General features: G+C 43.3%; 1 long non-coding RNA gene across 1 annotated transcript; it reads right to left on the minus strand.

Annotated features, from left to right (window-relative positions):
• Nucleotides 1-2,934: 2,934 nt before the first annotated feature.
• Nucleotides 2,935-12,412, minus strand: LOC134486496 (uncharacterized). Its single transcript, XR_015684025.1, has 3 exons — nt 12,315-12,412; nt 4,339-5,606; nt 2,935-4,279 (listed from the first exon to the last, which is right to left on the minus strand). It is a non-coding gene; the product is annotated as an uncharacterized LOC134486496 (long non-coding RNA).
• Between the last annotated feature and the right edge of the window lie 4,464 nt (nt 12,413-16,876).

The raw sequence follows: 16,876 nt of genomic DNA on the forward strand, positions 1-16,876 counted from the left end.
CCATCCCCATATTACAGCCCATAATAATTACTAAGGGATACTGTCCTACAAATCTGGGTTCCTGGAAGCGATTACTGGATTACTGTCATCTTAAAAATGTAATTCTAAGCAAGATGCCTTATTTTTAGAGAAGGAAAAAAAATCACTTCTCTCTGAAGCCATAATGGGAGCAGAGGTGTGGATGGGAAAATAATCCTAAATGCATTATGGATAAGTTGGGCTGTAATAAACCCAGGGAGGCTTCTTATTCTGAGGAGCAGTGGGAAGTCCATCAGAGATCAAAGCCTTGTAATAGCGAAGCACATTAATAAAGTCGCAGGGATCGTCGGGGATGCAGGCTCACACAGGGCTGCCACTCAGCCACTTGGTTCTGAGTTCCCACCATCTCCAAGAGGAAAAGTCCAGAGTGGGCTGTGTCTTTACCAGTCCCAGTGTCTGGCTTGAACTGGGAAATCTCTCCAGGGCTGTGGGCACTACATGCATGCTTTGCGCTCTTCTTCCCTTTCCGAGGTCTCAGTAGTTAGAGTCAAATGTATGGGTCTGAACACTGGAGATAAACAGTGAGCACGGTGCTCGTCATCCATGGCTGTGATGGCTGCTGGCTACATGTGCAAACGACCCCCTCTGGCTTAATCTTCCTGGGGAGAGTTGGTGACATCTTTTTCTGACATCTTAGGACACCGTGCTAGAGGGAGGAGCAATGTCGCATGTCCTGAAACGTTAATTTTATCTCCTCTCTTCTGATCCATGTGCAGAGCAGCTTCCTCATCCCCTCACCCATTTTTTTAATCCATTAGAAGTCTGAGTCCTGCGGTCTTATTGTCGCTAAGATCTGAAAATGCAGTGGCTGCCATTAGCAGGAAGAACCCAGCACTCCGGTTTCTTCCCTTCCCTTACTTCCTCCTCTTCCCCTCCTCCTGCGCCCTCCCTCTCTCCTGTGAGCCTCTTGTCATACATGAACTATGAGTGGCATGGTGTCTTAAATATATACATTTGGATTAGCTAAATCAAACCAATTAACTTCACTTTTGTGTTGAGAACACTTAGAACCCGAGAGTTTATATTTTGTTGCAAAAAAAAAAATACAGTTATTTACAAACTACTGAATGGGCTACTGTGTGCCAGTAGGGATTAAAAAAATCATAGATAAGCTTTATATAAAGATTTCCTTAAAAATGAACCTTCTCACCCCTGGAGTATGGCTTTGTCTAAGGTGTATTATGCATTTTGAAAATTTCAAGCAACCATGAAGGATTTGATAATTGGTAAAGGAGGCCCAGCCCACTGTTGGTGGCGCCATTCCTAGGTTGGTAGGCTTGGGCTATATAAGAAAGGTAGCAAGTCAGTAAGCAGAACTTCTCCACGTCTCTGTTTCAGTTCCTGTCTCCAGGTTCCAGCCTTGAGCCTTGAGTTCTTGCTCTGGCTTCCCTCCACAATGTGCAGTCATCCATACGCCACAGACCCCCTTTCTTTACATTGCTTTTGAGTATGGTATTTATTACAGCAACAAGGAAGCAAACTGGGATTCCCACAGAGAGGCTGCCTCAATTTACCAGTTCTGTAGTAGGTAATCTAATCCCCTTCCTTTGTTCCATGTTCGCACTTACACCCACACACATACACACACGAACGCACACACACACACACACACACACACAAACACAGAGGGACACACTCATATGTGCACACAAACACACATGTGCAGACACACACACTCATACACAATCACACACACACACACACACCACACACACACACACACACACACATAAACACAGAGGGACACACTCATATGTGCACACAAACACACATGTGCAGACACACACACTCATACACAATCACACACACACACACACACACACACGTCTCCTTTTCCTATGTTATTTACTCTGACAGCTTCATTCTTCTATATATGTATTTTGATCCCTCTCAGTCCCAACTCCTGTCCCATTCCTCTGACATTCTAGAACAATCTCTCTTACCCTTTCATGTCTCCTTTTGTTTTATAACCTGATTAATTCAATCTGTGCAGCCTACTGGATTGTAAACTTATCTTGCTAACTCCACCCTGAGTGAGCAACCCCAGCCTCAAGGAGCTCATGAACAAGAGCCAAGACCACGCCCATCCAGAAGGCAGCGTCTCACAGCACCTGTCCTGCCGCTCCCCCGGGGACAAGAATCATTCTCTTTTCTTTGGGGACAGTCACCTTGCTGTGAGAGTTTCTGTATTTATTTGGTTATTGATTTCATCCAGTGTCTTCATCCACAAGAAGCACAACCTCCATGTAGCAAGGGTGAGAACTCGAGTGCCCGTGGCAGAGTGGGTCCTCTGTGGGTGAGACAACATATACGTGGCAGTATGCACTCCAAAGCTGAAGAGAAGAGGAAAGGCACCATCTTCACCTCAGTGTGTCTGCGCGCGGCCTTTCCACACAAAAGCTGTTTTCCAGCCTGAGCCTCTCTTCTCTGTCAGTAAACAGGGCTATCTGTTACTTTGCAGTTGTGACTGCTTCTGCAGATGGGTGTTAAATTAGACCTGACCAAGGAGTGGGAGCGGCACTTGTGGCTGACCTTTGCCAATGTCCTTTAAATGTTCATTTTTGACACTGGAGCAGTGATTCAGCGGGGGAGGGGGGCCCCACATAAATCACATTAATCGTAAAGGCAGTTTTGTCACTGGATGCAGTTTTGTCGCTGGATGGGCTTTGTCAGGCTTTGGAGAAGCCTGGACTGTTTGTGAGGTCCGGCTCTCCTGCAGAGAAGCAGCAAGGAGGACGGGAAGAGGACTTTTTAAAAGGGAGCCTATGTTGCACCACAGAGTGAGGCGTGTTCCGCCCACACAGATCCAGTTTCAGAAAACTCATTTGACTCTTGCTCTAACATCTAAGTGTTTACTCAGACACTGGTTTTTGTTTTTTGTTTGTTTTTTTTAATTTTTTTTTTGTTTTTTGTTTTTTGTTTTGTTTTGTTTTTTACACAGGTAGATTTTAACAGTCACCGATTGCAATAATCATACCTTCCTTTCCAAATGTAATTTACTTGTTTTTACATCTTATGAAACTAGCATATTCTAGCTTTCATAAACACATTCAACATTAATACCTATCTTTCTTCCTTCCTTCCTTTCTCTCCCTCCCTCTTTCTTTCTTTCTTTCTTTCTTTCTTTCTTTCTTTCTTTCTTTCTTTCCTCTACTTACTCACTTTTCATTCCACCCACTGCTCCCTCCCCAGCCACCCCCTCTCAAACTACTTCCCCCATCTCCCAACCCCTTCACCTCAAATCTGTTTTAAGAATGTTCCTAGTTTTGGGCAGTCTGTGTTCTGACAAAAACCACTCCTCCCACCCCAGCTACAGAGAGAATCGTTTTCAATCTGTGGCAGGTGTTTGCTAATTATTACTATTGTTTTAATTTTTAGTTTGTCATCATGTTCATTAGAAGGAAGGGTATCACAAATTTTTTATAGTTGATGAAATTTTTTTTAATCCAGCATTATACTTCAAGCATTGCATTCCCTGGCTGATGGAGTCGGAGGGCAGTGTGCTTAATGTGTTGCTTTTGATACTCGCTTTTAGATCCATCTCTCCCTAAAGGTTTTGATATTACCATTCCCTTCTCTATGCCAGAGTGGGCACATGGCCAAGGAAGACCAATAAGGAATCTTGAGCATGTGTGATCTGTCTCAAGAACATGTAATGAATCCTGGTAAATGAATGTCACAACTTCTTGGGATTGGCTGGTGGAAACATCTAGAAAGAAGATAAAATCCCTGGATACACTGAAGTCATCCTATGTAAGAGTGTAACTGGAGAGGTCACCCTATGTAAGAGTGTAACTGGATATTTGGAGTGGTCACCCTATGTAAGAGTGTAACTGGAGAGGTCACCCTATGTAAGAGTGTAACTGGAGTGGTCACCCTATGTAAGAGTGTAACTGGAGAGGTCACCCTATGTAAGAGTGTAACTGGAGAGGTCACCCTATGTAAGAGTGTAGCTGGAGAGGTCACCCTATGTAAGAGTATATTTGGAGTGGTCACCCTATGTAAGAGTGTAACTGGAGAGGTCACCCTATGTAAGAGTGTAACTGGAGAGATCACCCTATGTAAGAGTGTAACTGGAGAGGTCACCCTATGTAAGAGTGTAGCTGGAGAGCTCACCACCCTATGTAAGAGTGTAGCTGGAGAGGTCACCCTATGTAAGAGTGTATTTGGAGTGGTCACCCTATGTAAGAGTGTATTTGGAGTGGTCACCCTATGTAAGAGTGTAACTGGAGAGGTCACCCTATGTAAGAGTGTAGCTGGAGAGGACACCCTATGTAAGAGTGTAACTGGAGAGATCACCCTATGTAAGAGTGTATTTGGAGTGGTCACCCTATGTAAGAGTGTAGCTGGAGAGGACACCCTATGTAAGAGTGTAACTGGAGAGGTCACCCTATGTAAGAGTGTAACTGGAGAGGTCACCCTATGTAAGAGTGTAACTGGAGAGGTCACCCTATGTAAGAGTGTAACTGGAGAGGTCACCCTATGTAAGAGTGTAACTGGAATGCCCATAGCTGGCTGGGAGGCAGCATGTTCCCCAGTAGAGAGCAGAGCATAGGTGGAAGGAGGATGGTAATTCAAGAGCAGGACCTGGGAAACCTGCTGAGCAAACTAGCATTTTTAACCCTGCTGGGCCACAGAGCAGGCATGTTCTCATTCTGTTCAACCTCTTCCCCAAAGATGGACTGGCAAAGCCCAAGACAGTAATCTAATGCTTTTAGTCTTGCAAAGTTTAGTCTTGACATTCATCTGGTCTTTTCTTCATCCCAAACCTCAAAGACTTAAGCTTAATTACAAATTTTGTGTGAATGATTTATGAGCATGTGTTCTTATAGGCCAATTCTAAAGTAATTGTCTGAGTCACATTGATCAGCATTGTTGTCAGCATCCTTTTCAAAGACTTGGTAAAGTCACTCTCAGGTAAGTTCAAGTCCAAAAGAGCCAAAGAAATAGAGACAAAGCAACAGCAACAACAATAAAAAACCCTCCGTATTTACAACACTTCCAAAGCTAGCTCGGGAGAGGAGGTGGGTCACCATATAATCCATTCCATTTCAATTTCAAAAGACATTGCCACTGATCAAAGGACACTGTGAACAGTACATTTCTGTAAAATGAATTCTGACAATGTTCTGTCAAACACATATCTTACTTTAGCTTTCCATTTGGAGGGGAAAATGGAGGTAGCCAGGGAAGATAAATAAAACGGAGACTGGGGATGTCGAAGGCTGCCGCTTGGTCTGATTTGTAGAATTTCTGTAGTTTTCTAACCCTGGGGGTTTTTGTCCAGATGGTGGAGCACAGCTTCTGAGCCCAGGGTGTCTCTGAACATACTTTTCCATTTCTCCAGGATAATGGACATCAGAAGGAAATGCTCTCTTTGGCCACCACCAGTTCAATTTCAGGAAGGTCAAGTTTGGGAACCTCATGGTTTGAGAATAATTTACCGATGAAACTAGGATGCAGAAAGTGTTCTTAGATAAATCTCCCAGAATTCCGTGTGCTACATTCTTCAGACCAGAAGGGAAGTGAAGTTAGTAATCGGCTGGTTGTTGTCCAGGCATCATGTTCTGATGAGTGTAAAAACAGAGAACACTTGAAGTTAGTGCTATACCATATGTAGGCATTTAAAATCATGTTTGGGGATGTAGCTCAGATGGCATGAAGTGCTGGGTTTAGTCCTGGACAACACATAAAAGTGGGTGTGGTGAAGCTCATGACTGTAATCCAAGCCACTGGGAGGTAAAGGCAGAAGAATTAGATGTTCAAGCTCAGCTGCAGCTACACCGAGATCTTGAGGCCAGCCTGGGCTACAGGAAGTCCTGATTCAACAACAATAGCATAAGGCATCATTTAATTTCACATGCATGAGCATCTGCATATATGCATTCCCTCATGTAAGCATGTTCATGCCCACCCCCCACGCATGCTCCCTCCAACACACTGAATGGTTCCTGACTGTCTGTGTGAGGCCACCTTAGAGACATTGTTGGTAAGTCAGCTATCACATGCAACTTTTGGAAGCCTATACAAACCTGTCTTAGTAACATAAAAAAATCTGACTGATTTGAGACTTGGCTCACAGGGTGACTGCTCTTGCTCAGGGCGGAACTAGGAACAAAAATCAAACACAAATGTGCAGTGAACCAGATGTAATTTTAATTTTTCAACAGTTTACTCCTGACCCTGTGTCGATGACATAGATTATTCATGGCTACGCTAATAAATGCTAAGTATTAGTTGCATGGCGTAAAGTCTATATTGTTTAAGTCAATTTGTTGACTTTAAATACTTATGTCTTTAACACACCTTAATGAAAAATTCAGTTTCTGATCTCTGAGGTAAAAATCGGAAAACGTGAAGAATTCATAACAACAACCCTATGCCTTAAACGTACCCTGAGGTGACATGTTCTGATGGATCCTGACCGAAATACAGAAGTCATCTACTTATTAGATTGCTTGATATTTTTCTTATTTAAAACTAGACTTGATCCAGGAGGAATAGTATCATGAGTCTCTCATAAAAAGAGCAGACACTTTGTGGAGCGTGTCGCCTGTGGACAACTTTTGCTATAAGTGCATAGGTATCAGTTATCTAATGACGTGTAAGGGAGGAGTCTAAGAAGTATGTGCTCGCCACCGTGAACAATTGCTATCATGTGTTTGCTCTGCTTGAAGAATTGTGGAAGAACTCAGTTGGCTGCTTCAGTTTCCTGGTGTCACATGAGGTATTTTCTGTGGCTGCAGAATCCAGAGGTTCAACTAGATGAGGACGTGTTTCCAAATTCATATAACATGTGTCAGACTCTTTTGTCTGTTACCTAGAGTCATCTGTCCCCAGCCATGTAACACTCAAGAATGCTACATGAAACTGGGTTCTACCAGGGTGAGGACTCCTCCGGGGGTAATAACAAGCTGGAAGTCGCATTCCACCCATGACTGACTTCACCTCTGAAGCAACATCCCACACTCACGAGGGGCTTGCCTACGAGTGTGTTTGCATCTGGGTCAATCGGTGAGCCATTTTTAGTACTGAGTGTTCAGTGTGTGAGTGTGTCTACTGATAAAATAGAATGGCTGGATATGAACACCAGAGAGTTATTAGCTATGGGAAGGAGTCATTCCTTACCGTTTCTCAACTTGGCTTTGCTTATTTATGAAGATGGACACGGTTATTTGTCTCTCCTCCTCGGTGCAGTGCAAGCATCTCATCAGGGGACCCTTGAAAAAGTCCAGGCCAAGAGCCTCTCCCCAGTCTACCCAACCCCACAAATCTCCCCTTCTGCCTCCCAGAGGAAGGACCATACATGACTGCAGTTTTCATCCACCCCTCATCCGCAGGCACAAGGGCAAAGTCACGCTTCTAAGACGCAACATGCCTAACTATTAAGCGGGAAAAGCAGATAGGCTGGGATGTGTACACAGATTAAATAAGTAAAAAAAATGGGTCGATCGTCTGCCCAACAAATGTCAAGTGATAACTTATATTTACACTAAAATAATTACTCAGGGGAATCTAATAAGTCGTCGCTGTTATGATAAATGTGGAACCTAGAAGATACTGAAAACCTGCTTGAAAATTTAGTCCCATTCTGCTCTGTTTTCCCTGCAACGTACTTGTTCAATAAACTATCCACAATGAAAAGCCAAACATAAAAACAAACAACAACAGAAAACCAAACCAGCACCACCAACACAAAGGTGATTGAAAAACTCTGGGAAGACATGACCAAGAACTAGAGACCAGAAGCAGAAGCCATCGCGTGTTGGATAAGCCAAGCAATACAAAGCTAAACACAAGACAACAGAATGCACCGTCTCTCTCATGAGGTTATATCATTCGGACCGTATAAGAAAAAGCTGTGAAGTGGTGATTTAGAAGACAAAAGAAATTGTAAATTATGGTCCTGGTTTCTTATTTATTATTTTCCTCTCTATTTCTTGAACTCTCAACCTTCTGCCCCTTCCCATCTGAACTTCTACCTACCAAAAAAAAGTGTGCTTGTCCTAGAGAAAATACGGATAAATTCACATTCATCTTTGAAAACAATTTTCCTCCTTGTATTACCCGGTCAGGTTTGTCTGAGATCAAAACAAGACCTTGTGGTGCTCTGAAAATGAACTTGGTTAAGCTGTGTTGTTTCAACCCTGCTCCTATAATGAACCCCGGGAAGCTGGAGAGGCAAGGCATGGGCTGGAATTTTAAAGACCACATGTCCTTGACCACATTTGTCTCGGCTCTGACTTGGGGTGGGATGAGAGTCACCTTTTGATTACCCAAATATTTATGTCTCTTTCTCCTCGGCAGGGCTGAGCTGTTGAAAATTAGTCTCAGGAGGAAAGAGAGACAGGAGGTGTGTATTTCTATAAGCCACACCAGGGAACTGCTCTAAAATGCAGAAAGATACCCATTCTTGTTGATACTTGGTAGTTTGTAAGCATAACTCATGTCTCTGGAGTTTCAAACAGCTCTAGGAGCAGGGGTAGCCATCATGAACATCCATGATTTATTGTATGGATGTCTCCTAGTAAGCTCTTTTTAGTATTTTCAGGAAAGAAAAAGTCTCATTGTTTTCTTAAAATACACTTTAATGAAAAGATATTAACTTTATTTTGTCCGTAAGGGGTGCAACATGCCACACAGCGGACATTCGGAAGTCAGAGAACAACTTACAGGAGTCCGTTCTCTACTTACAGCTCTGGAGTCCCAGGAATTGAACTTATGCCCTCGGGTTTACCGGCAAGCACCCTTACCTGCTGGGCCGTCTCACCATCCCAAGTCTCTCTGCATGGCTTTGCCAAACTGAATCAAGAATCTGACAATTTAGTCCCAGCATTCTTGGGCATAGAACCCCAAACTGACTCTTTGGATGGGAATCCTTGAGTAAGTTTGCCAATGCCTCTGGGCCTCAGTTGTCCGCCTGGTAACAGAGAAGGCTGTGAGGATTACAATTTCAGGCAGAGAGAACTGGGTCCATTCCCCAGCAAAGATCCAATCAACGTGGGTTTCTGTGGCTCTTTGTTTTTGGAAACCAAGCGCCGTGTTGAGTGTCATCAACAAACACCTTCAAAGGACTTGTCTTCCAGACCAGGATCCAATGGCAGAATTGAGATTTCCTAATGGAAGAGTAAGTATTATTCCAGGGAATGGTGACATGGCTCAGTGTATGACAGAGCTTGGCACAAAGCCTGACCACCTAGAACCTACTCAACTACAAAGATGAACATGATTCCTGCAAATGGTTCTCTGACCCCAACTCTCAATCCCTACACAAATGAATGAGCAAATGAAGGCATGTATAAACAAACACCAAATAATAGATAGATAGATAGATAGATAGATAGATAGATAGATAGATGATAGATGATAGATAGATGATAGAGTGGATAGATGAGAGAGATAGATGATAGATGATAGATAGATGATAGATGATAGATAGAGTGGATAGATAGATAGATAGATGATAAAGTGGATAGATAGATAGATATAGATGATGATAGAGTGGATAGATAGATAGATAGATAGATAGATAGATAGATAGATAGATGATAGATAAAGTGGATAGATAGATAGATGATAGATAAAGTGAATAGATAGATATAGATAGATAGATGATAGAGTGGATAGATAGATAAATGATAGAGTGAACAGATAGATAGATAGATAGATAGATGATAAAGTGGATAGATAGAGTGGATAGATAGATAGATAGATAGATAGATAGATAGATAGATAGATAGATGATAGTGTGGATAGAGTGGGTAGATAGATAGATAGGTAGATAGAGTGAATAGATAGAGTGGATAGATAGATAGATAGATAGATAGATAGATAGATAGATAGATAAATAGATAGATAGGATAGATAGATGATAGAGTGGATAGATAGAGTGGATAGATAGATGATAGATAGATAGATAGATAGATAGATAGATAGATAGAGTGGATAGGTAGACAGTAGATAGATAGATGATAGAGTGGATAGAGTGGATAGATAGATAGATAGATAGATAGATAGATAGATAGATAGGATAGATAGTAGATAGATAGTAGATAGATAGATAGATAGATAGATAAATAGATAAATGCAATTTTTATTTAGCACTTACCACTGTATACTTGGTGTCCATTTCAATACAGATTGATACACCTCTACCATTTTCTGTAATAGTGATTACAGATTATGGCAGTGTCTCAACTCCTCTTTCCCTTCTGCTTTTAAAAATACTGACCCCCAAATGTAATGATATTCTTTATGTTTCTGTTCCTAAATCATTTTCCTCTCTCTCCCCTCTTATATTGCCCTTTTTTTTTTCAGTAACGTATTTCTTGCCAGAATACTCGAGGGCATTTTCGTTTGACTGCCAGCCATACCTGTGCCAAACACAGATCCTGTTCCCGGCGTGGCTCCACTACTGCGTGCTATCGGTTCACAGTGAGCTTCTTTGGAGTAATTTAATATCTGGTTAACTTAAAAATCCCTTTAAGGAAAGTCGATCTGTCTGTAGTACAAGTTCTGGTCTTTGTTTGGGGAAACCCAATGCTATTTATTTTACTCTAGAACCACAGGGTCCCTAGTGACAGTCTCTGCTTTGGGTCTCTGGTCCTGGTGATAGCCTCTGTCCTCGGGTTTTGACTCCTGGTGACAGCCTCTGTCTTGGATCCCTGGCCCCTGGTGACAGCCTCTTTCTTGAATGTCTGGTCCTGGTGACAGCCTCTGTCCTGGGTCTCTGGTCTCTGGTGACAGCCTCTGTCCTGGGTCTCTGGTCTCTGGTGACAGCCTCTGTCCTGGGTCTCTGGTCTCTGGTGACAGCCTCTGTCCTGGGTCTCTGGTCTCTGGTGACAGCCTCTGTCCTGGGTCTCTGGTCTCTGGTGACAGCCTCTGTCCTGGGTCTCTGGTCTCTGGTGACAGCCTCTGCTGCCCTGGGTCTTTGAAGACTAGCCCTGCAGGGGATTCCTTGCAAGTCCTTCTTCCCTTGTTCATTGCCTTCCTGCAGTGGCTGCCACTCAGGTCCTCCTTGCATCTCTTGGCTACTCACTGTCCCCGGACATTTATTTCACTTTCTCTGACTTTCATTAATTCCACCCCAGAATCGTTAGGTCCCACCAGGGTTCTCCACGGGAACTTCCATCTCTGCTCTGACAGGACTCAGTGGCCCAGCATGAGACACTCCTCTCTCCTCTCTCCACCTCCTTTTCCTAACTGCCAGCGCTGGCCAGCATTTGGGATATCTCAGATGTCCCTACTGACTAATCACTATTTGTCCTCAAATGTCTTATCTGGTATTTAACTGTCCATGTATCTTTAAATTACAGCTATTTTAGAAATAATTGTATTTTCTCCCTTTATATTTCCTCACAGCTAGGTCTTCTCTTTGTGGAGTGTTTGTCTCTGTTCTTCTGTGCCGTTAGACCTCTTGGGCAAATAGTTATTTTTATTACATATTAGATAATTCTTTGATGACAAGTTCCTGGAACCCCACTCTGCTGTTTACTATGCGTCGTGGCATTTTCATTGTGACATTTTCTCTTGGGCTTTGCTCCCTTCTACGTTTCGTGATCTTTGATTCTAAACTCATACATATTTGATCTTAAACTGGAAACTTTGAGCTTAAATCAAAGGCAGGTTATAGGTTCCTTTTTCAACATAAGAGCTTACATTTGTTCTTAATTCCTAACTGTAGGCTTGAGCTGGTAAGATGGCCCAGCAGGCAAAGGCAGGGTGCTTAGAGCTTCAGACGAGCGGTCTGAGTTTCCTCCCCAGGATCTACACAGTGGCAGAACAACCAGTTCCCACATGTCATCCTCTGATGATCACACACACACACACCAAACACAGCATGTGTTGTGTACTCACAGCTGAAAGTGTTACTTACGTGGATCATTCAAACCCCAACAAACCAAAGAGAACCAACATAACGAAATCGGGAAACTCTGCTTGATTCTGGAATTTTGTGTAGATCCCAATTTTTCACTGTGGGTCAAAGGCCTTAAAATCCCAGTCCTGGGGCAGGTATATTCAGTTTTTTTCCCCCCCTCTGCCCTTTGTAACCGTTCTTTGTGATTTTCCCTATTCCCACCTATGGGGGGCGCCACAATCTTTTTTGGTCAGAATTTTACTCGTTTCATCTCCCCGTGTTCTATTTTCATTTTCATGACCTGAAAACCAAAGAGACCACCGTGGCAGAGCAGAAGTGGATGTACCCATTGTACAGACGAAGGGTGGTGACAAGCAGTATGCCCAAAGGAGTGTCTGGGAGCGGAAGTCGAACTTACAGTCATAGTGTCTAAGAAATAGGTGCTACGTTTGTAGCTAATGATCGCATCCGCGGTGCGGATGGGCATGGTGTAGAGAAGGGCGCCAGTTGCAGAGAACCGTTTGCATGTACGAGAATTCTGCAGACCAACGGCTGGGGCTATGCAGACCAACGGCTGGGGCTAACCCACCGCCAGCATTCAGGACTGATGAAGGCAAAGCTGCCATGTTTTCAGTGTCGGGGACCTAGCAACCCTGTATTCTTAATTCCAGAACAATCTGATCTACTCAAAGTTGCAGGGCAAATAAGACGAAGAGCTTGGGAAACTGGGTGGCTGTAGTTGCAGAAAACTCATACTCTTTTTTTCTTTTTTTCCGGAGCTGGGGACCGAACCCAGGGCCTTGCGCTTCCTAGGCAAGCGCTCTACCACTGAGCTAAATCCCCAACCCCGAAAACTCATACTCTTGTTGGAGCTGGGATTTCAGCGCGTCCAGTCTTCATTCATCCCGCTCACCCACCCACCCAGTGTCCGTGACCCAGGGGAAGACAAAACCCAACAGAGACAAAACAGGGACACAAAACAGGAAAACAAGGCTGAGGAGAAGACTAGAAGAAGAAATGTATACATAAGTAAGGCCCAGGTGTAGTTTTAACATTTTCAAAACCTATTTTTAATATGGGTTCTTACTCGCTTTAATCTACTTCTGGTCCACCTCCCGCCAGAGGTAGTGTAAAGGAAAGGTTCTTAGGGTGCAGGGGGAGTGCACCTGTTTAGAAATGGTTCTTTGGAGCAAATCCCATCTGCGTTGTCCGGAAGTCAGCAGTTCAGCTCATAGGAGTCCCCAGAGGGAGCCATCCCCTTGCAAATACTTCACGGTTACTTCACGGGTACAGCAGCAGTCCGGCTCAGTGTGCCAGGATAGCAAACAGGAATCAGCTGCAGGGCCACGACCTGTCAGAGACAGCCAGGCCTCCACCAAATCGTCGTGAATCAGCCAGGATCTCCAGGCGAAGTTCTTGGCTGTGCCTCTCTCAGCGAAGATGTGAAACCAACCAACTGTTGCAAAGCTAGCTATCCAAGCCCCCGCCACTGTCCACTGAGTCCTATTGATCCGCCCTCCAAACATCACGTGTCCTCCATGGGTCTTGCCTCACCACGTGTCTTGCCTCAGCCTTAGCAAAACTCCACATGACTCCCACAATGTAAGGCGAACCAGTGCATGCCTGTTGTTAGCGAACAATCCTTCATCACGTGTCCTTTCGCGTGTTGTACTTAGCAAAACATCCTTTCACCTGCGTCTGCTTCAGGAATACACTCCTTCATGGGTCTGCCCCCAGCTAAACAGCATCTGATACAACTGATTTTGCAAAGAAACCAAAACTTCCACCTCACCCAGGGTCTTGTTAATTTCTAAGGTTTTGTTTAGGGGGCTGGCTCATCAGATTCACCCAGCATATGCTTGTCGAACAGGTATAAAGCAGGCGGTGGCCCATCCCCCTGGGTATCCTTGATCTTACTCTACTGTTATAACTTGAAGAAACTGATATAGTTTACAGCGCTGTTAAGCGTCTGGGCTTTGGCTTTCAAACATACTTTGATGAAACTGGTTGGATGAATTAGTGCAAGCGAATTTGTCTATGCTTCAGCTCCAATCCTCTTTATTCGGTGTCGCAAGGACTAGCATCCTTTCCCAGGCTGCAGCATTGAAGGGAGATGGTTCCTTTGTAACGTCTCAGCGTTGCACCCCAAGCTCCGTGGTTACCCATGTGTACCATTCTATGGGAAGGCTGGCTTTCCTCTCCTCACAGATGTAAAGCCAGGGATGTGATGGTGACTGTGTCTTCTGTTTCATGGTCAAGTACTTATAAAAAAGGGAAAAGAAACCAGAATACACTTTATTTATGAGGAAAAGAGAGAATGAGACACGACTCTGAGCCTTCCTGACTTGGTTGGGGCCACCGGTCATTATGCGTGATGTGATTTCAGCCAACTACTGACCCTTGATCTTTATGAAGATGCAAAGAGCTGGGGTCACTATATGAATTTCCTCCCCCAGCCATGGTCGACGGAAAGGAAAAATCTGAACGTGCTGATAAGAAACAGATCTTCAAGAAACATCACATTTTAAAAGCTCTGTTTATTTTATGTATATGTCTGTGTATGTGTATGTGTGTATATTTGTGTGTACGTATGTGTGCATGTGTGGATGCATGTGTGTCCATGTATGCATCTGTATGGACCTGTGTATGTGTATATATGTGTGTGCATGTGTGCATGCATGTTTGAGTGCATGTGTGTGTGCATGTGTGTATGCACCACACATGTGTGGGTGCCCTTGGATGCTGGAAGTGGTGGTCAGATCCCCTAGAGCTAGAGTTACAGGTGATCCTGAATCTCTTCATATGGGTTCTGGGAGCAAGCATGGGTCCTCTCAAAGAGCAGGAAACAACTAACCACTGAGTCATCTCTCCATCTCCAGAAAGAAATATTTCTTTAAATGATTCATTTTTTTAAAGGATTCAATACTCTTCTTGTAGATTATTTTAGTCATTTTTCTGTCTTTTGTAAAATACTTGTTTCTGGCACCTTGTAGATTTTTGAACACTTTGATCCATTAATGCCTTTTTCTTTCCCGTGATATATAAATAAGAAGCAGAATCTGACAACATTTTCAAATCACAGCAATTTGGAAGGATATTAACATCGAGACTGTAGTGAACTTGAAAGGAAGTCACACCACTCAGTGTACAGAGAAACCCTTCACTTAACAGAAGTTAAGTTGTGAAGCCAAGACCTTAATAACGTAGTAAAATTTCCACGTTCAGCCCGAGACATCAGCAATAAATGTTTATTTGTATTATACTACCTCCAAAGCTCCAAAAGAGAAAACCATTTTTGAAACATTAAGTAGAATTTGTTATAATAATTATGACTATAATCAAACCCACCCCTTAGTAGATGCCAGGAAATGTTTCCTTTCACACAGAACATCCTGTTCTTTATTTAAGGTGATGGCTAGACTTATGCTATAGTAGGAACTGGAGCTGAGGCTCCCGGAAGGGAAGCCATTCTGGATGCAATGTAGAGCTGGGATGGAAGCCGGATCCCTCTTCTCTAACTGCCCTTAAACCCAGTGGTTAGTGTTTCTTCCTCTGGCCATTGAAAAACAGGAGGAAAGGATGGCTTTTTGAAAAGCAAACATGAGAGGGGGGTTTTAAGTGAATGTGTGTGGTAAAGGGGTCGTCATAAATGTTTGACGGGTTTATGGTGTGGCTTTGTGGAAATGGATATAATTTGAAATGCAATTATAAGAATCTGTGAGTAAAATCACGAAGAGATATGGAAATGCAGCCCTCCACAGAAACCCCAGTTGTGCATAACCATGTCATGGGTAAATGCCCATCTGATAAAGAGGTTTTAATTAAACTCTGTAATTTATTATCCATTATACTTCGAGGAATTGAGAAGGATATAATCTGAGATGCCGTCTTTCTGTGAAAGAGGATTGTGTGTCATAAATTCGAAGCACCGTGTGTTTTCAAGCGAGAAACTGTCCCCACTAATAAAGTGTAGGGGGAGACAATAATTAATTTTCATAATCTTTAAACACTTAGTACACTCGTCTAGATACTTCCTTCTGTGAAAAGTTTGGCCTCGTTTTGTGTTGAAAGAGAACCTCATGTAAAAATAACTTTTATTTGCCTGAATTAATTGTCATCTCTGAGGCTTATTGCCTCTGTCTGCTAACCTAGGCCTAGTCCTGGAAGCTTCAAGCCTCCACACAATCTAGGCCTAGAATGTTGTCAGCCTCTGAACCTGAAGAGAATAAATTTGAATGGAATGAACTTGGAGCTGAATACAACCATCCTTGCTAGCTCTTTCTGAACTCTGGCTGGCTGGTCAACTCAGCTGCTCTGCCTCAAAACTCCTCTCCACACTGATTCAATCTGTCTTCTCTCTGTCTTCTGAATTTCTCTGCTTGGCCTCAAACTAACTTTGGCGCTATGTTCTGATCTTCTGCCTCCTTCTCATTCTCTGGTTCATTCCGACTTCACCTGTGTCTAGCTTGGCCTTTCTTCACCCTGCCGCTGTAAAACTCTCCTGATAAAACTGCCTCCCCTCTCTCTGCACAGCCCCTCAAGTAACTTCGGAAACTCTCTTCTCATGAGCATTGGGCAGACCCTGTGTCTGATACATTCTGTCAAATCTTTCTCTGATTCATCACTTTGTCTGCCCCTCAATTAGACAGCCCTTTCAAACGTGGGCGCTTCCTTCTACAAACTAACTTTACCTTCATTGTTTGGTATTAAAGGTGTGTGCTAAGAGCCTATCTGTATTCCAGCCAGAATATTCCAGCCAGAGTGCTTGGGCTGAGCTACACCACAACTAGAAACTGGTTTTTCCAATGAACAGATCGAATATCCTGCAACAAACTCATGGCAACAATTTACTCAAAGGGAAAAGTTTTGAATTAAATATAAACTGGGGACAGATTCAATGATAGATGGTCATCCTGTATTTTAGACAGCCATACATTCTTCATGAGTAGTGGTGTGTTTATAAATGCTTTTCCTACAATG

Source organism: Rattus norvegicus, chromosome 3, assembly GCF_021556685.1.
Source record: "Rattus norvegicus strain SHRSP/BbbUtx chromosome 3, alternate assembly SHRSP_T2T, whole genome shotgun sequence".
NCBI classification, from domain to species: Eukaryota; Metazoa; Chordata; class Mammalia; order Rodentia; family Muridae; genus Rattus; species Rattus norvegicus.